This window comes from Sminthopsis crassicaudata, chromosome 1 (assembly GCF_048593235.1).
Source record: "Sminthopsis crassicaudata isolate SCR6 chromosome 1, ASM4859323v1, whole genome shotgun sequence".
In the NCBI taxonomy this organism is placed as follows: Eukaryota; Metazoa; Chordata; class Mammalia; order Dasyuromorphia; family Dasyuridae; genus Sminthopsis; species Sminthopsis crassicaudata.
Window position 1 is genome coordinate 601,206,283 of NC_133617.1, and position 21,129 is coordinate 601,227,411.

Consider the following 21,129-nt stretch of genomic DNA (forward strand, 5'->3'; position numbering starts at 1 on the left):
CAAAAAAAAAATCATACTTTACTAACAGCTAAAAAAAAAGAGAGAGTCAAAAGAACATCAAAATAGGCATACATATGTCTTTTAGTTCTTAAAATAATCCACACATGTTTCAAAGGAAAATATTTGCAAAATAAATTATACATTTTCGCATATAGGAAAATATTTGCAAAGTAAATTATACATTTTCTTATATATATGTATATATGCACATATTTTCAGAGTTTGCTGGAATGTACAGCAAATATAAGAGTCCATTATGCTGTTAAAAGATGTACTTTAGTAAATCAAAATGCAGCCTTCAAAGGTTCTTTAAAGGTTCCAACAAGTTATGTACCTATTAAAATCATTAAAAAGTTACTCATTAATCATAAAAAGAAACTGTGTTCAACAATCTTCATCAATAATAACAACTGAGGTATAAAGAAGGAGAAGATAGCCAGTATGATCAGTGATCTTTGATGGTATTGTTGAAATTATTTGAGGGTACCACAAACTACATCCACTTAAGATGGAATAATAACAGTTTTGTGTACTAATGGCTCCACCAACCTCCATTCCCCAATATTCTCTTTCTCTTTGGGCCTCTAATCCCATAAAACAAAACAATATTTCACTATTTTCTTATTTTGATAAACTGCCACAGCCACCCCAACCTTCAGCAACCATTACCTTAATCAGTTAGCAGCTTATCAACATGGAGAACAAAATTCTCCACTATCAAAAAGATTATGACTTAGTGATGATTCAGATGATTGGTTATCTTTTTAGCAATAAAATTGTTTTGTTTTGTTTTAATTAGGGCATATATATTGAGTTGTTTAAACATAATGTTACTGCACATTTAACAGACTATAATACAGTGTAAACAAAACTTCCATATGAACTGAAAACCAAGTAATTCATAACTTGCTTTATAGAGGTGATCTGAAACCAAAAGCACAATGTCTCCAAGGTATACCTGTATAAAGAAATCTTCAAAAATCTTTATGAATAATGCAAAACAACAAAAACATAAGCAGAACAGAATACAAACTAAACAACAACTTAACAGGTAAAAATCAATGTATATGTATATAAAACAAATCCTGATGAAAAGGTTAATTGTGAAAAGTGAAATTAAACATTCACCTAAGCATTCACATAAAGTAAAAGATATGAAAAATGACTCATAGCTCATAAAAACAGTCTAGAGCTGATCCAAGAGCACATCTATGTAGATGTGGATAAAGATGGATAATATACTGGGCCCAGAAGCTTGGGATAGTGTAAAAAAAAAAAAAAAAAAAATCAATAAAGATATTATGTAACTGCAAATGAACTCTTAATTTGTAGAGAAACAAATTTGAGGTAATCCAATGATAATGGAGAAACAGAAAGTAGAAATAGTAGATGGTAGTATATTATCATATTATCAAAACATGCACAAAAAGAAATCTGAAATATGACTGGAAAAGGCAATGGGCAGTACATACAGCCAGAAAATAAAAGTATGGAAAGTATATGTGCTCCACTGTTATCCACCTATAAAGCTCCTAGCATTCGATACACCCCTCTAGAAGATTTTATAAGACAAAAGAGGTTTTCTTGAAATGGATATGACATATTTTGAATTCTCCTTATACTTCACTGCGCACATGACAACTTTTTTTGTTTTTTTTTTCTATTTTTTCCTATATTCTATTGAATTTTTATTTAAAAATTTTTTTAATTTAAATTATTTTAAATATTTAAATTATTTTAAAATTTAAAATTTTTAAAAAGAAAAAATATTAATCCTAAAGACACTTTACATCTTGTTAGGTTCTTACTAGGTGCCAAGTCCATACTTAACAATTCTCTAGCTCAGAGTTCACACCTTTAGTTCAACCCTTTAAAGGAGTTTACACCTTTAAAAGGAGCTTGTTCATTGGTCAGTAAGGAGTTCCCACAAGCCCCTGGGAGTACCCACAAGCCCATTCTTTGGGAGGACAAAAAGAGGCAACATTGAGTCTGGAGAGTTAGTCTGGATTGGAATAAGGACAAGACTTCCCAGGAGAACTTCAGGGAAGCTTGAGGAGATTCAGAACCAGGATTCAAGAAGAAGAGGATTCAAGATTCTACCTTTGCTCTGGCTGGAGGCTCCAGAAGCCTCCCAAGAAACCTGCTCACAGAGAAAAGGATTAACAGAAAAAAAACCTCCTCCCAGAGAAGGATTATAATTTGAGAGACAACAGGACATTACAACATCTCACCATTATCTATCATGGTTGGTTATCAAGTAACAAGACTCCCATCAATCAAATCAATTTGGTGCATCTATTAGCAAATGGGAAAGTTGCAAAAGATGGTACAAAATTGTTTATGAACATCAGTTCACATTCAAAAATGACTCCCAAAACAAGAGTTTAGGTCTTTTTCCCGTTATAGACCCCAATATATTGAAGCACATGGACCCCTTCTCAAAGTGACAAGATTCTCTAAAGTTAGTTGTATTTGCAATGTTATTGTATAAATTGTTTTCCTGCTCTTCAACAGTTCATACAATTGTTCCCAATTTGATATGAAACCATCACTTTCCTCATTTCTTAAGACACAATAGTATTCCATCACATTCCTATATCATAATTTGTTCAGCTACTCCCCAATCGATAGAATCTCCCTCATTCCCACCAAACATAAGAGAGTTGCTTCTTCATCTTTGTACATTTCTATTTTTTTTTAATCTAAGATATAAATTTGATAATAGTGGTATTATTGGGTCAAAGGATGTGAAATTTAATAACCTTTTGAGCTTAGTTCCAAATTGTTTTCCAGACTCATAAAAAGTACTTGTTTCTCCAGAACCCCTCCAAATGAAGTAGCATCTATAAAGTGCTTGGTACAGCGCCTAGGCATATAGTAAGTACTTAATAAATGCATATTCTCCTCCAGAATTTTTTTTGTGTGTGAATTTGTTGCCTATCTTACAGATATGAGGTAGAACCTGAGTTGTTTTAAATGCCATTTCTCAAATTATTAGTGATTTTCCTTTTTGGCAATAAGCTTAGCTTCCTTTCACAGAAAATTATCTGTTTATATACTTTGACCATTTGTCAATTGGGAAAAGTTTCTTAAAATGTTTCTGAATGTCTAAAATTACAAAGAAAAATCTATTTTAAAACAGAATTATCATAAATTTTACAAGTTTAAGATTTAAGGTTAAAAAACTCTGCTCCAAAAAGTTATAGCTGGAAGATAGCAGAATAAGAAAGAGATCATGAAATCAGTTGTTCAATGCAACCCCTAAACTGATTAAAAAAAAAAAAAAATTGTTCCTAAGCCAAGTAAAAAGGGGAGAGAGAATTCAGGGAGTAAGAAAAAAAGCCTTAAAAGAAAAACAGCTTTTCAAATAAGGAAGAAACTGCAGACAGAAGAGGATAAGGGAAAAGAATAATCAATTTGGAAAAAAAGCAAATTTATTCGGTCTCACAGTCTCAGCTTAGTTTTACTAGTTGAACATTTCTTAACATTTTTGTCATACTTTTACATGATATGTTAAGAAATGTTGAGCTAGTAAAACTAAACTGAGACTATGAGACCAAATAAATTATTTGAACACAAGAGTTCAAATAGAATAAATCAATGTAATCCCTTATACTGAACATTATTGTCTATCTTGTTTGCTATATTTTAGGAGGTACACACTGGAAAATATTTTTAAAAGAGAATCAAAAATAATATCGGAAAAGGATTAATGAGAAAGAGTTAGAGGTTTCCATAGTATAATAGTTTGGATATAGATTTGGTAGAGATACAAAGACTAAGACAATTTATACTCAGAACTTGCTGTTCAATGAAATGAAACATTCATTCACATAGTATTGTGGTATAAGAAGAAAATGCCCTAAGAGGTACAGAGTGATATTCAGGGAATTAAAGAGTACTTTCATTTTGTGAAATAAAAAAGGATTCAAGAAAGAGAAGGCACTTGAGTGAGAGATACTGTACTCTAGAACAATTGACATTTGCTCATGACTATACTTTGTGTTATTTTTCATTGACTTCCTTTTATAAAATAGCATATATATTCTCTCAGAGAGAATAAACACTTGTCAAGCTGACAGAGAAATTAATGTATTGCTTTCCCTGTTACACTTGGATAGTTGGAAGTGTCTTAGATCTCCATTTCATAACTTTTTACCTAGATTACTGCAAAGACCTCTCCTGATTAGAATCCCTACCCTAAATCTCTTACCACTCCCCATCCTACACACTGAAGCCAATGCAATTTTCCTTAAAGGCAAATATGACCACATAACTCTCTCAATCAACTATATTTGCTTCCTACTGCTTCTAAATAAATGTTTTTAAAATATAGATTGTTTAAAGCAAATCCTTTAATTCATTAAAAACAAAGTGAATTACAAGTTCTTTGTATTCAAACGTATTTAAAGGCATACTATGTGCTAAAAGCAGAGGTAAGCAGAAAAAACTGAAGTCCCCTTCTCTCCAATAGCACACTCTAATTAAGGGAAATAAAAGTAAATGTAGGTATTGAGCATAGGACAAGGTCTGGAAGGCAAGGTCCAGAAGTATTTAGTTACAGAAATAGGTCAAATTGAGCTGGTAGGTCTGGAGCTCAAGAGAACTCCAGAGGGGGCAGCTAGGTGGCACAGTGGCTAGAGCACGAGCCTTGAATTCAGGAAGACTCGAGTTCAAATCTGGTCTCAGACACTTAACACTTCCTAGCTGTGTGATCCTGGGCAAGTCACTTAACCCCAGCCTCAGGACATACACAAATAAATAGATTTAAAAAAAAAAAAAAAAAAAAAAAAAAAGAGAGAGAGAGAGAACTCCAGAGAGCTAAGACAGGGTAGACAGTTAAGATCTGGTTCTCCTCTTCTCACCAGAAACAAGGGTGTTGAAGACTCCCATGTCATCCAAAATGTTAGTTGTCAAGCAGTCCAAGTTAAGTGCTAAGTCAAGGAAATATATCTGCAGGTGGCAAGTTTCCCCCCCACCTAGCCATCCTGAATACCAATACACAAGTAGAATATACTTGATCAGACATATCATAATTGAGGGAAGAAAATGCCAACTATAATTAAGAGTCATCTAACTTCCAAGAGGATGGCCAAGTCCAAAATTCTTGCCAAATGCAAGAACTCTAACTTGAAAACAACGAAAGCCAAAAATAAAGCAAAAAAGAAATCAAAAGATGAATATGTTGATATTCATATCCAAACAAATCTATAGTTGTTTCAGACACTTATGGTTGGTTAAGTGTAATTTAAGAAAATTGAAGAATAAAGTTTTCAAAACTACAGGGGAAAATTCTCAACCAAACCAAAGACAGAGAGAAGCATTATAAAAGATAAAATACCTGGGTTTTACACACACACACACACACACACACACACACACCTGGGTTTTACACACACACACACACACACACACACACACACACACACACACACACACACCTTTTGCGCAAGGGGAAGAATCCCAAATTAAAGGGAGATTACAATTCTAGAATTTTAAAGTAATGATAGTAAGCTTTCCAGCAGGCAGTTGGGGCTTAATCCTGTAGCAGTCTACTCTTATTCAAAATCAGTCCACTAAAGCAGCAATGACAGACTCTGCCCTAAATCAGACCATTCTAGAAGTACTGAAAGCTTTCAGGTCCCCAGCCTGTCCCTAAAATAACACAGTACTTAATAAATCTCTCAAGAAAGCACTAACAAGACTAGTCCAGACCTTCCTCCAGAAGTACAACAGAGCCTAACTCTTTCCTAACATTTAAAGTCAAAAAGAAGGTTGGAAAAACAAGTTAACCTCCCCCCCCAAAAGACAGCCATACAAAGCTATTATAGTGGCAAGTCAGGTCAACACACAAACCCCAGATGAGAATGACCACAAAATACCTACAAGTGAAATCTAAGTAAAAAACACAGTATATAGATTGAAAATTTAAGTAGAATTCTTGAGATAGAGAAAGAAGGGGGAGAAAAGAGGAAGAGAGATATCAAAAAAAATTTTTTATAATCGAAATAAGCTCTGAAAGAAAGAAATGGAAAGGAAATCAACAGCTTGGTATAAGAGGTACAAAACCTTTCCCAAGAAACAAACTCCCTAAAAATTCAAAATGGACTAAATAGGAACTAATGAGTCCACAAAGCAAAAAAAAAAAATATTAAAACAAATTCAAAAGCAAAAAATTGAAAAATATGAGAAAATGTAAGGAATCTTACAGCAAAAAGAACTGAGCTGGGAAATGGAGAAAAATTTAAGAATCATTGGTCTCTGAATGTCATGACCAACAGAAAGGAGACCAACATGTTATTTCAATAAAAGAATATTGAATGTCCAGATCTCCAAGAATCAGAGAGCAAAGTAACCATAAAGAATCTACTAGTCATTTCCTGAAATAAACTCCCAAATGAAAACTCCCATGATTATCCAAGGGAAAATCCAAATCAAAAAATAATAATATAGACAGACAAAACAGACAGACAGATCTATTTAGAGTTAGGATTACTACAAGCACCCAGAAAGAAGAAATTCAAGTACTGATGACTTGCAATCAGGATCACTCATGACTTAGCAGTCACTACCATAAAGGAGTGAAGAACTTACAAAGTGATATTTTAAAAGGCAAAGGATATGAACTTACAGCAAAGAATAACTTATCTAAGCAAAATAAATGTAATGTTACATGGGGGGGAGGGGGAATGGAACTTAAATGAAAAGAGAATTTCCAAGCATTCCTGATGAAAGGATCAGGGTTAGATAGAAACTTAAAAACAGAAATGAAAATTTACGTAAAAAGGTAAACATGAATGAATAATACTAAAGGACTAAATAAAGATAAAATACTTACATTCAATTATGCAAAGATACAGGTGTCTCCTGGGAACTCCATCATTCGAAGTCATAGAATGCAATTAGACAAGGCCCAGGAGGAATTGTTGTGTCTTGATGATATTAAGAATAGAAAGACAAGGGAAGAAGAAAACACTGGGAGGAAGGAGAGGGAAAGGAAAATCTGGGGAAATTATTGCACATAACCATTACATGCAAGTAGACTCTACAAACAAGGATGGGGGAAGGGTGACTAAAACTTGAACTTCACTCTTATTTGAACTAGTTACAAAGAATATATATACACACACAGCATGCAAGCATACATACACACACTTAGAAAAAGAAACACATTTCACTCAACAGAGCAATAATAGGAAAAGGACACAAGGGGAATATGAAGGCTGATTAGTCCTAACTAAAATAAGCTCAAAAGTACACAAAATATTTACAGCTCTCTCAAGATGGTAAAGAAAAGGAAATTGAAGGTGATAATTCATAAACTGGAGAATGAACAAGTTATGGCATATAAATGTGATGGAATTGTATCATCCTGTTTCTTATCAGTAAAATGTCCAATCACGATTGCAAAGGAATAATGATGAAATATGCTAACACACTTGGAGACAGAGATCAAAGGTAAAAGATACAATGTAAAATTAGTTAATTTTTTTTTTTTTATATATAGCCATTGTAAAATTTTGTTTTGAATGAAAAAGTTTGTGATGAGTTTTGTTCTCAATAGAGGAGATGGGAGAGGGAGAAGACAGATTTTGAGTGATTAAAACAAAAATTTTAAGTAATTAAGACCTCCACTAAGTGGAGTGGTGGCCATAAGAAAAGAGAATGGAATAGATGAAAAACATGTTTGTTTAGAGATAAGAATTTTTAAGATTTAGTAAGTGACTGAAGGGTAAGGCAAAATGAAGTCTTAATTTCAATATCTAGAATCTAAGTAAAAGTACACTGGTGTCAACATAAATGGAAAAGTTTGGAGGAATGCCAAATGTTGTGGGTAGAAGGGAGAATTTTTTTTTTTTTTAAACAAGGTGAGCTAGAGATGCCAGTGGCACATTTAAGTGAAGATGTTCAGTAAGCAGGTGATTGATTCAGGATTGGAATTCAAGAGATATTAGGACTAGATATATAGCTTGCAAGTCATCTCCATTTTCTCTAAAAGTATAGATAGGAAAAGGGCCTCATCGTAAGGAAAAAATTCTCTAAAGAAAACATTGATGCACCAAATGAAATTTTACACTGAATTACATCATACTAAAGATTTTTCCAATGAAAACATTTCAGCCTTTTTTTGGAACAATTTCAGAGCAACTCTTCGGTGCTCTTCAATTTTGCCCCAATGCTGGAAGGTAAGAAATAAAAAAATGAAAGAGAAAACAGGTTATGTTATTTGTCAAATGAAATTTCAATCTATACATACATTATTAAAAAAATATAATATCTGTATCAATATAAAATAACCTTAATTTATGAGCTAAAATCATTCCCTTGCAAATCTGGTCTTTATTTTGATCATGACTCTTTAGAGACAAGTTGCACATGGTGATTATTTTGTTTTGGGTTTTGGAGAGTTGTTATGAACTTGAAACAAGGTTCTAAGTGGAATTGAGGAGACAATGGTTCAATCTATTTAGCATTGATTTAATACTACAACAAATAATGGTTTCCTAATGATATAAAGATTGGTTTGTACTCAGTGTGGAGCATATAAACAAGAAGCCTCAGCCAGGGAGTTTCAGAGAAATTGGGAGAAGCTGGCATAGGCAAAGGACTGGTGGCAGGAGCTCAAGCTCTTGGAACCAAAGAGAGAGATGGGCCTCTAAGAAAGCTAACTTCGCTCCAGGAAAGGAGACAGGACTTTGAAGGAGATAATAAAGGATTTGGACTTTAACCCCTGGCTACTCTTGTGATGATTACTGAACTGAAACAAAGGCTGCTCCCAGAGACCCCAAGAAACTAAACCAACAGAGAACATTAGAGTGACATTTGGCGTGTCAGACTAGAGCAAGGGTTTTTAACCTTTTATGCGTCAATGGACCCCCCTTGGATAGTAGAGCAGTTTCTTCTCCTAAAGTATATACCCCAACCTATGCCCTGGAATAAAAATTTACTTCTCGATGAGAAGAAAATTTCTGTGAATAACCCAAATTTAAAGCTGGAAAATGAAGTCATATAGTCTAAACTCCTCATTTCACAAATAAAGACAGCCAGAATACTGAAGTGACAAACAACATAGTAGGGCAGAAAATACTTGAAAAAGGTATTTAAAGACTGGATAAGAATTATTCAAAGCTTGTACTTTCCACATCTTAATAAATAGTTTTCTCTCAAGGTCACAGTGGCATGTGTGACAATCATTTTTAGAGAAAGGAATGAATACCAAAAAATCCATTCTTTAGGCATAAAAACCTCTCTTCTTCCAATCCCCAAAATAAATTCTTATTGTTGAATTTCTTTTCCTTATTATACACTATTTAAGCTACCTTAAAGGGCTAAATATGTATGCTGATAAGACATTTTTTAACAATGAGATTTACCTGGATTTTCTGTAGGTTTGCACATTTTCAAGGCCATCTTTTAATAGCACATTAAGAAAACTTTTCTATTTGACATTTATGGCTTAGAAAAGGAACAATTTAAGAGTGCCTAATTACATCCCTTTAAAAGACTGGTGATTATGGGAGAGAACTACCACTGACCTTTATAGATTAATTATGTTATGTTGGATTTCTAAAATGTTAAAAGACTATCTAGAAAAACCCACCTGTATGCGCTTCACCCAAAAAAAAAAAAAAAAAAAAAAAAAAAAAACCCACAAAGAATGAAGCAGGAGTCTAGAAGAGGTAGAGAAATATTTACTTAGTAGGCCTATTTGAGAACTATATACTAAAACCTAAATGAAGAGTCCAAGTAATTTAACTAAAACACTGGCCTTGTAAGTCAGCAGTGAAGGTACAACCCTTCCTAGAACATATCAGGAAGAAGGCATTACACCCCACCATCAACACCCAAAGCTGATATTCTGTTTAAACTACTTCCTACGCATACGAAAAAACCTTTTGATAAAGTTACAATTTTTAATTTATATACTATCCCAGTATTAATTTTTTTTTTGTAAAAACAAAAATTTATTACATTATATCCATGGTGCTCCATTTGAGCGAAGAATTCTATAGAGTTCATTATGATGGAATTTTTACCTTTTGTTCAGTAAACACAAAAAAAACAGAATTTTTAAGGTCTTTAAAAAATACTTATTTGTAATATGAACACAGATCTCTTGGTATGATGGAAAAGATCATTTAAAAGTCTTACAAATTCTAGTGCTTCCTAGCTATAAGATTTTCTTAGGGCTTTATGATGACTTTATTCATCCTTTTGGAACTCATTTTCTTCATTTCTCAGATGAGAATATCTGCTAAATTTCTCTCAGAATTGCTATGATATCAATTGAGCAAGTCATTTCTTTTTGGTCTTGCTTACTCCCCTATAAAATAAACTACTTTCAGAAGCAAGAGCCAAATCCTCCTACTCTCTGCCACATCACAAATCTGACTATTTATTGAGACAGATTTACTGAAATTCAAATTAAGTGAAAGGCAGAAGAAAAAACAATATTTGCCTCAGGTGTCCATCAGTCCATAAATTTTCTTAAGCCAATGAAGTATGTCTAAGAAAAACTAATAGTCATCTCTTTTTCTACCCTATCTTCCTTTGGGTCTCCCACAATTCCCTCATCCTCAAAAAGCAATAATTTGAGAGAAGATGATACTCTATAAAATGAAGAGACTGGAAGTAGTCAAAAAGAACACACTCTCAAATGCATACACACAGAGAGAGTAAGAAAAAGGGAATGACAATATAAAATAAAAGGGCCGGACTAAATGACATCTACAGTAACTTCTAGGTCTCGAACTATCATCCTGAGGAATATAGGTTTAAGGGCTAATGGCTTTTTCCTAATCTGTACCCTTAAGCCACATTATCTGATATTAAAATAGTATACTGTTTTAGAGAAATCACTTAACATGGGCTCTAGATTTAGCACTAGCGATACCTAGAGAATATATTATACATATATATATACACACACATATATATATAAAAACATATATATACATACACACATACAAGTAAATTGCTTTCCTTCTATGCTATATTTTACAAATAAAAGTTTCCTCACATTTCATTTTCCATTTCATTGAAAAGTTTTAGGAAAACAAGAAAAAGCCAAAATGCTTCTTTTTTTTTTTTTTTTTGGCTGAGGCAATTAGGGTTAAGAGACTTGCCCAGGGTCACACAGCTAGAGAGTGTTAAGTGAGTGTCTGAGGCCATATTTGAACTCAGGTCCTCCTGACTTCGGGCTAATGCTCTACCCACTTCGCCACCTAGCAGCCCCACTGCTTCAATTTTTAAAACAAGATAAATTAACTCAGAAAAATACAAATTGCAACAATAAAAACCTGTCTGTGGTCTTAGAAAGGAGATCAGTGTTTTTTGACTGGTAGTTCTGTGGATTTTAGCAGACAAAATGTAATAGCCACAGCATTTTTTAAAATGATGTATTATATATGTAAAAAGAGGATTCACATCCATCAAGATTGAGCTCTTCAATTCTTTTTTTCTTTTCTACTAGTAAGAAATATGCCCTGACTTTATTTTTCATGAAGTCCAAAAGCCTCATCCTAATTGGAGCTCCTTTTACCCTCTATACTCTTACAAAAAAGAAACCAAGAAGCTCATGTTTCAATGGAAAGAGTAATGGGCCTAGCAGGAAGACTTGGATTCAAATCAAGCCTCAGACACTTACTAGTCAAGTTACTTAACCTCTGTCTGCTTCAGTTTTCTCCCATGTAGAATATAGAGTTGTTGTGAGGAACAAGTGAGATTTGTAAAATGCTTTGCACTATGCCTAGTATATAGTAAGTAACTAATAAATGCAGTTTCCCTTCCCTCCTTTTCTTCTTTTGCATTCCTTTCCATTTCCATATAATTGCCATATTATAGTCTTCTATAGAATCAATTATGGAGATCCAAATAAATACTGGCAATGACACTCCAAGAAAACTCACTTTAAATAGTATTTACTGCTTAACAGAATTTGTTTTGCATTAATAAATTTTCAGGATACATAAAAGCATTTTCTCCATGAAGGAGAGAAGCCACATTCAATGACATCACAAAGATAAGAAATTTCTGAACGTGAGATCAAATCATATGAACGATGCACAATCATAAAGTTGCAATGATTTAATGATATAAAAAAGTACAAATTTTTACTCCTGGACAAATTAGAGGCAGCCCTTTCCAAATCCATAGTAAAGAAAACATTTCTTTATGGATATTTTTAATAATCTTATTTTTTTATATTAAACACTTCACACAAAGTCATGAACTTGAATTAATCCATTTTGTAAATAATCATTCATTAAACATTACATTTGTGGACTGGCAGGAGTGGGAAAAGGAGGGAACAGTCTCAAGTGAACAGAATTGAATTCATTCATTTGCTCTCATTCCTAGTTCCTAAGAAAAGAGGATGAAAACCTGTTTGGACCTGCATATTCCAACTGAGCTTTTCAAAGGAAATAGACTCTAGGATAAAGTATTATTTGAACAGGGATTGGAAAAAGTTGTACTTTTGCTAAGATTATGTTTCTAAAGTCTTTTCAAATCAAGAGAGAAACTTGAACAAAGAAAAATATGATTAAAAGACAAATTCAGAAAATTATAAAAGAGAGCAACCCAAAGTAACCAAAAAGATGATTTGGATCCAAGAAGTTAGAGTGAAAATTCTATATATAAAAGTTATTAGCAAAATGTGTTGGAAAAGCTTAGTTATAAGCTTATTAATTTATTCTGATGGGGAGCATTAACTTCCTTAGCAAATTTAAAAAAAAAAAAAAAAAAAAAATCAGACTATCAGAGAGAAGCATGGACAAAAGTAAACAAAAGTAGTAAAGTAGTAAAGAAGTAACCTTTAAAAAGGTTAATTTAACCTGCCTTTATTATACAACATATATAGGGTTTTAATTAATATCTTGTCTAGTCTGGATATGGACAAAGATGCTTAAGCTTGAGATTGATAACTGGGGTACATAAATTAGTTTGTGGATAGATTTCACAGGTAGCCCTTGGTTTCCTTTGTAAGCTAAGCTTATGGCTTTAAAAAAAAAAAAAAAAATTATGAGAAGTAGTCCACAACTTCATCAAAATGTCAGAGATCTAGACGTTAAAAGAAAAAAAAGTTAACAAGAGCTTTAGGCTCTCTCTAAGGGACCAAAATGGGTTAAAGCAACACATTTCATGTCATAAAGCTGAATTGTGACAGCCTGAACAGAACACAAATCTTGTAGAAACCCAGACCACTGCTCTTTCCACTATATGATGATGACCCACCTTCAAGGCATAACATTAAGCAGTTAAAAAGGAAAACATTTACCGTGAGATCATACAAAGGATCTGTATGTAGGGAGATCTAAGGAGGGACTTCAAAGCTCTACCCAAATCCTTCAAAGGAGGACCAGTACTGAACCCAGGTCCTATGATTCCAATTCCAGACTGCTTATCCCCAAAGTGAAAAATTTCCCCATCCTCACAATTTTCTATCATTCTTGATTTGGATCTGGGTGCATGTCATTTTCTTCTCTTTCTCTCCAAAAGAATTTAAGCCTCTTTAAAGAAAGGGATTGTCAACTTTTTTCCCCCACATCTCTGCATGCCCAATTTCTAGCATATGCCTGGTAGCTGTTTTAATGTTTATGTAAAATTGAGACAGAACAACAAAAGGCATTATAGTACCAGATAATACTGATTAAGTACTGATAATGCTGCCTTTTATTCTTTTAAGAGGTATATTCTCAAACCCTTTTCTTCCTTCAGGGTACCTCAATTCTTTTACATTTTACCTACTTATACCTTACCACCCCCAATTTTAGGTTATAACCTTATACACTTTTGCCAAACAGTAAAGTCAATTCTCCATGACAAAAAGAGAACGGAAAACTAATAATACTATATTCAACACTCCATCTATGAAAATAGAAATAGAAAAATAGCCTCCAAAAAACTCTCATTTTCCTTTCTGGCTTGAACCTCTTCCCCCCAAAAATGGCTGTAAACAAATCAAAATACAAGGGATAAAATTTCCTTTTTTCCTTCTCCCTTTGGTGCTGGGAGTAACTGTGATGAAAAGAACAATGAATCTATATTCACAATACCCGAGTTTAATCCTGGCTCTGCTGCTTACCTACCTGTGTGACACTGGACAAGTCACTTCACATCTATTTAATTTGTAAAATAAGGGCAGCTAGGTGGCACAGTGGAGAGAATGCTAAACAGAATTTAACTCTGATCTCAGACACAGTAGTTGTGTGACCCTGAGCAAGTCACTTAATCATATTTGCCTCACTTCATCTGTAAAATGAAAAGAAAAAGGAAATGGCAAACCACTCCTGTATCTTTGCCAAGAAAAGCCCAAATGAGTGACAATAAATCTGCCATAACTGAAATGACTGAGCCACAACAAAAATAATTCTTTAGAATTACCTTGACCTCTAAGATATCTTTCAGTTCTACATCAGTGATCTATGATTCAGAGTAAATAAAAAGGCCAACAACCCATTTAATAAGCAATTCTCCAAAGAAGTGCCATTAGGCTTATGGGCAAAGAAAAAGAATAGAATAAGAAATGTAGGGAAAAGAAAAAAAATGTCAGCGTATATTTATTAGTGGGCCACAAGCAATTTACCTAGAATGCTTATGGAACCTCAGGTTTCTAATCCTGAACCAAATTAAGAGCTGATTGTAAACAAACAAAATTTTAAAACTTAATCATGATAAATTTAAGTGAAAGGATTTGGGTCAAATTCTACAATACTCCCGGATTAAAGTTCCAAGAAGGTCAGCAAATAGAAGAATGACCTAGGAATCTGGAAACCTAGGTTCAAGTCTTCCTTTAATACATACTATCAACCAGTCATTTGCACCTCTCAGTGATCCAAACAACTAGAATCCATATATTTCAATATGGATTGGCAGTTGCCAATGTGTATAGCAAGAAGTTTCCTCACTAGTCTCCTTTCTCCTTTACAACATGGGAGGGGGGAAAAAAGCACAAATTCTGATCTCAAAAATAATCCTAAACAACCAACTACTTACTACAAAAGAAACTAAACAATTGAAAACCATGAAGGAACCAATATTCTAGAAGATTCTGGTGGAAACTATTTTCAACAAGTAATTCAGTCAAGAGACATAGAAGACCTCCAAAAATGAGAACAACACTCAATTACCTCCTTAGGCATTGCGTTCAACATTTAAAATCTCTTTCTAAATCTCATCTTACTAGATTCATCCCAATATTCTAATCAGTTGAGATCTTTTTGAATCCAATCATCCAAATTCTTAAAACTATATCTCTCCTCTCTGTGTAATTTATACATTTAATAGGTATATTACCAATGCCTTCATTTGTGACATTAAAAAAAAAAAAAAAAAAAAATCAAAGGTCCTTAACTGAGGGGAAACATTTAAAGTTTTAAATTCCCCTAAACATCCAGTAGAAGCTTTCTAATGAGCTCCTATCAACTCTCCCTCCTACTAAATTGATTCCAGTAAAAGAAGGTAAGGTAGCCTTTTTAACAAGGCTAATCCAATCCATTAAATTCCAGCTTCTTCCCAGGTTGCCTACAAACAAACATTCACAGCTCTGCTGAATGTAGCATAAAATGAAATAAACAAGCCTTTACTTTACAATCTTAAGCTTAAATCACCTCTGTCCTCTCTTTTACTGCTAAACTTTTACAAAGAAAAAATTTACCTTAGCTAACTCCATTTTCTCAAACTTGATAATCTGTTTTCTAAAGTCCATCACTATACCTAAATTCAAAGGATGCCAATGACTTAATTGCTAAATCCAACGGCTTTTGATTTAATCCTCATTCTTCCTTGACTTTCCAACATCTTTAGCCATAGTTGACTATTCCTTCCCTTCTGAATATTCTCCTCCCCAGTCTTCCAGAGCTGCTCTTTCCTAATTCTCTTCCCAGGAGGCTATTTTTAAAACTTTAAAAAGCCATGAATTCCATATATAACAGACAAAGAATCCTCTTTACACTATTCCCCGACATTTATTGGGCATCAATCTTTGCTTAAAGGAATCCAGAGTACAAAGGAAGCAGTGAAAATATCAAAAAACAAAAACCCTCACTTCTTCAGAAGAAATGCAATTTCTTAAATTCATTTACACTATCATGAAGTGGATATAAATCTTAATGATAAAGATTAGAAAATAAACACATGAACTAAACTAAATGCCAGTATCCAATAGGCAATATCTCATTAAAAATAATGTTCGCTTGAAAAGGAAAAAGTACTCTCCAACAATAAGTTGAAGATCAAACACTGTAAAGAGGATGAACATTATTTCTAGAAAAAGACATTATCTAAGTATGCTGGCAGAGGAGGAAGAAAATTCAAGTTTCTAATGCATCATCCTGATTTCTTAGATGGGTGTTACTGCTGAGAAGACACTGTTGCATACAAAGAGAGATTCCTAGGGAAACTGGTTTTGCTTAAGTGTTTTTCTATATTAAAAGGAAAGGATCAATGATGGGGTATAGGAAAAAGGGTATACCTAGGAATGACTGACAGAAAAAACAAGGTTATCAACAAAACTTTTAGAAAAAAAAAAACTTGAGGGGAAAAATTTAAGATTTCTATCCTGAATGCAAGAAACTGGTAAATAATCCTTTTTTGATCTTTGAATAACTAAAAATTCTCCTGGATTCTAATTTTCTGGGGGGAAAAAAGTAATAAATCCAAAATAAAAACAGGTAAGGATAAATATTTGGGAAAAATCTGTTAAGACATTTTTCTTGTCATAATTAACATGTTGCAATAATAATTCAAAGCTATTTAATTACCTTTTTAAAGGAAATTTAACAAAATAAAACTAAATTAAAATTAAATGACATAAGAATCTGCCTATTAAAATATGGACTTAAAGGAAGAAAACAAAATCATTACAAAAACTTGTGCATTAGACTTTTAAAACTTCAAGAAACAGGCCTCTAGGATACTGGTATCATTCAATCTATTCTCTGAAGGACAGATACCAATTTAGTGACACATTTATTCGCTCTATTCAATCATTATATATAATGCTGAATTTTCTCCCACTACCAACAAAGGGCTCATTCTTTTTACAACTAAACTTCAACTTTAAAAAAAGGGATGGGATGTGAGATATTGTTTAAAAGGTTATCAGTATAAACTCTAGAGGAAAACAATGCTCTATATATACACTAATATCTCTTCTAAAATTCAATACAAGTTTTTGGAGAATGGTTCTTAGTTGTTTTCAAACTAAACGTGCAAAGAAATCTATGCTCCCTCTAAAATAAATATAATGAACATTTCACATATTTAACTGTAAGCAAAAAATAATTCACATATTTAAATTATTAGATTCATTAAGCTAAAACTTATTAAAATTAACCTTACTGACCTTAAGCTAAAATTTAGCCTTAATTATAAGTAAAAAGACACTCAGACTTATGTTTAAGGCATAACTAAATTTGAGCTGCAAGAGATAGATCCTTACTTTAGATATTAAGAAAGTTTCACAAATGGACTGGTGGAAAACATTTCATAAAACAAAAAGATAAGCATTAATCACATAGACTGAACTTCAAAATGTTTACAATTCAAAAGTTCTTTTTTATAAATCTGTCTCTTCTAACAGAAATTTCCTTCAATTTTTGAAAATGTCAGAGATAGAGATGGGGAAATGAATCTTGAATACAGTAGTTTTATTATTAGTTTATAGAGAATAGTATTGGAAATGAAGACAAGCAAAAATGCAAGCAACTAAAAGTCTAGCAACACAAGATTAAATTTACTAAAATCACAGTTTACTCAAAGAAATGTTAATTTTTAACACACCACATAATACTTACAAAATCCAACAGGACTGCACAGGAAGGTGTTAATTTTCTCTCTGGAAGTGGAATCTTCACTTTTTCCAGTTTGTGTTTTTATTTTGTATCCTTTGAAATAATATCCAAGTTCCTTGAAGGTACCTGACTTGTGGCTATTTGACATAGAGCTACTTCAAGTCAGCTACCCATCCTTTTGTTTTAAAATTATTCATATGGCTATTTCCAGAATTAGTCTTGGATTTAAGATTGTGAAATCTTCTGAAACCTTTCTTCTTTATTATCTGGTGTACATGTCACTGTCATAAGCATCCACTCCAGATGAAATATCCGTTTTATAACACAAAAAGCAAAAAACAAAAAGCAAATTTCACATCTGAAGTGAAGAGCATTCCTAAGCATCAGCATATATAGAGAGACAACAGCTATCTCAATACCACCATATTGCTGGTTAAAGGCAACATTTTAGAAAATATATTTACACTTAAATAAAAGAAGAAAAAACCTCTGGATTCTATTATCTCTTCATTTAGAAAAGAGGATGCATGGCAAAGTGAGAAAGGTGGACTTCAAAATACCTAAAATTTATAGTAAAGGTAAAAATATCTGCCATGAAACTTCATCAATGTTTAAACAATTTTGAAAATGTTTAAACTATTCAGTACACAGATCAAACATATCTTACAGCTCTGGCTTAAGAACATTAACCCAAAAAAAAAAAAAAAAATCAGCAAAATTCTGCCAGCTGAACTACTTTAACCCTTAAAACGATTTGTTCTGAACCAAAATACTGAAGAAGTGCCTGTATTGCTGCGGTGGAGCAGTGAAATTGTTCACTGTTGTCAATTCACTTCCAAGTTGTTTCTTGCCAGTCTTAATAAAACTTCTGGGTCAAAAATATCCAGTCATCATAATTCCAAATAATGGCCACTCCAAATATCCAAGGTTTTTTTAGGTTTTTTTACACAAATAACCTAGAAGGGGGAAAAAAGTTATTACATCTTAGTGCTTTAAATCACCTGTGAAAGTTTCAAAAACAACTCTATACAAGCTAGTAAAGAACGATTAGTGGGGCTGAAAAGAAAAAACTGCAGATCAAAACCAAATCAGCACAAACAAGTGACTGCCCAAAGATACCGTATTTATTAATAAAAACTCTTAACTCTAAGGGAAGAGAGGGAGAGGAGAGATAAGAGAGGAGGGAACGGTAGATTACATAGAATTACACATCCGGAACCTTCTCGTCTCAGAAAAAACCCGAGACGCCTCTCAAAGTACGACTGTTCTTATTTTCAGAATACCTTGCTCCCATCCACACAGCTCAGGCAGACACAGGTGTTGACGCCGCGGGGTTAGCTCTAGATGTTACTCCCGTCGGTCACACGGGAGGGACAAAAATACTAAGCCTCCATGGGAACGTTTAAAAAGAAGGGGGCGGGAGGGTCATTCTTCGATCAGACAAGTGTGTGAAGAGGGGAGATGGGGCTTAAATGAAGGCGGGAGCAAGGGGGGTGGTAAAAAAGAAAGCTTTCCCAAAGGGAAAACTTCCCCCTCCCAAACTGAAGGTGCGAGTTCTCCTTTCTCGGGATTAGCTCGGAAAAGAAGACTTCCCATCTGCGCTGGGGGAAGGGAAGTCCTCTCCAACCTCCAGGGCCGGTGTCTCCCTCTCTTCCGAGAAGGGCAGCTTGTCTCCCCTGCCGCGGGACGAAAAGAATCGGTCCCGGTCCGGGTCCGGGGAGGGAGAGAGATGGGCCAGGAAAGGAGGACCCAGAACACGGGACGCCATGGGCCAGGGGTTAGTAAGCGGAATGGGGAGGGGCGACCCCAAGCGAGGAGGCCGTCGGACCTACCTCCCTCTCTGGCCCAAAACCAGCCCAGCCCCCCGGGCGGCGACGCCGGAGCAGCCACCAGCGCCACCCCAACGGGAAGCGAGAGCAGATCCCACCAGGGGCCTTCGTCGTCGCCCCCGCCCCCTCGGGCTCCCCTCCTCCCCTCCCTCCTCAGACAACCTCGCACCTCCCCGCCCGCCGCCACCGCCGCCAGCTTCGCTCCCGACAACCCCCCCCCCAACGCAACCTCAGCCCCGACGGGCACCCCCCCTTCCCCAGGGGACCCGTCGCGGAGGGGGAAGGGAGCCGTTACCTTCCGCCCCACCGGAGGTGCCCCTGGCCCGGGGGTGTCGCTGCGCTCGGTCCCGGGAGGAGGTTTTCGGTACTTTGAATAATCCCCTTTTGCCGCTTTTCCCTCCCCCCACAGCCAGACTCAGTCCCAAAATGGCGCCGGCCCGATCCGCAATGTTCTGCGCCAAGTCTCGCGAGATCGCGGAAGGTGGCGATGTAGGGAGGAAACGAGTGTGGTTGCGAAGGCGAAGGGGGAAAAAGAGGGGGGGGCGGGGCGAGGAAGGAAAGAGGAGGTGGGAGAAAGGGTGTGGAAGGAGCCGAAGGAGGGAACGAAGTGGGCGGGGCAGCGGGAAAGAGCCGATTCGAAAGAGAACGTTCGGGCCTAAGCAACCGTCGACGCCGAAGCCTCCGGGAAGCTCCTCCCTCCTCAGCGGGTGACTGGAGGAAGTGGAAAGAAGGCGGGGCGTGGGGGGCGGGGCTTCGAAGGCGGACCCCGAGACAGGGGCGCGCGGGGGGCGGTGGTTCGGCGCGGTGACGTCAGAAGCAGCTGGAGCCGGGGATTACCCCCTGCTGCTGACTTGATGATTGTGAACTATCGGGAACGTTCGGTGGAAGGGGGAATTCCCTGCCGCTCCCCAAGGAGCCCCTCCTCCTTCCACTCACTCCTCTCTCCTCCTTCCGCACCCGCCCAGAACAGTGGGGAGAGAAGGGGGAGGGGGGAATAAAGGGGCGGAGAAGGAAAGATGGGAAAAACGAACCCTGAGTGGAGAGAAAACAGTCGTCGGTTTGCAGACGCGCGCCGGCCGCGGTGCATGTTCTACCTAGCAGCTGCCATGCACGCGTTTCCTCCTCTTGTAATTTTGCAGAGCTTTGGGGAAAGGAGAGATCACATTGTTGTATGTACACACAACCGTGGGCGGGAGAAGGGAAGATCTCTTTGGAGCTCCGGGGATGCTTGAGCAAAAAAAAAAAAAAAAAATGCAAGTATAAGCAACAACATGCAAATTCCCGACACCATTCTGCTTGGACAATTAGAATAGTAATCATAATTATAATAAAAATAATAGTGGTGATGGTTAGGATAAATCTGCGGCGTATTAAATTTACAATCCTGGAAATCGAGACCAGACTCTAGGAGACTTTAAAAGCGTTCTTGCATTTTTAAGGTAATAGCACCACTGTGATTCCCTACGCCCGACCTCCACCCGGTAAATAAAGCATGCCGACTGGCC

The 21,129-nt window shown here is 35.6% G+C and overlaps 1 protein-coding gene across 3 annotated transcripts in view; it reads right to left on the reverse strand.

The window, feature by feature from the left end:
• GPBP1 (GC-rich promoter binding protein 1) overlaps positions 1 to 20,251 on the reverse strand; it is an 88,072-nt gene extending 67,821 nt beyond the window's left edge. The window contains exons 1-2 of one of the 3 annotated variants that reach the window (XM_074282470.1): positions 19,920 to 20,251; positions 17,799 to 18,751 (exon numbers count right to left, since the gene is read on the reverse strand). The gene's annotated coding sequence lies outside the window, so the exon portion shown is untranslated. Of the gene's footprint in view, positions 1 to 17,798; positions 18,752 to 19,078; positions 19,548 to 19,919 lie in introns of those variants that run through there. The other 2 variants (XM_074282474.1, XM_074282471.1) reach the window with 2 other exon arrangements.
• Positions 20,252 to 21,129: the final 878 nt, after the last annotated feature.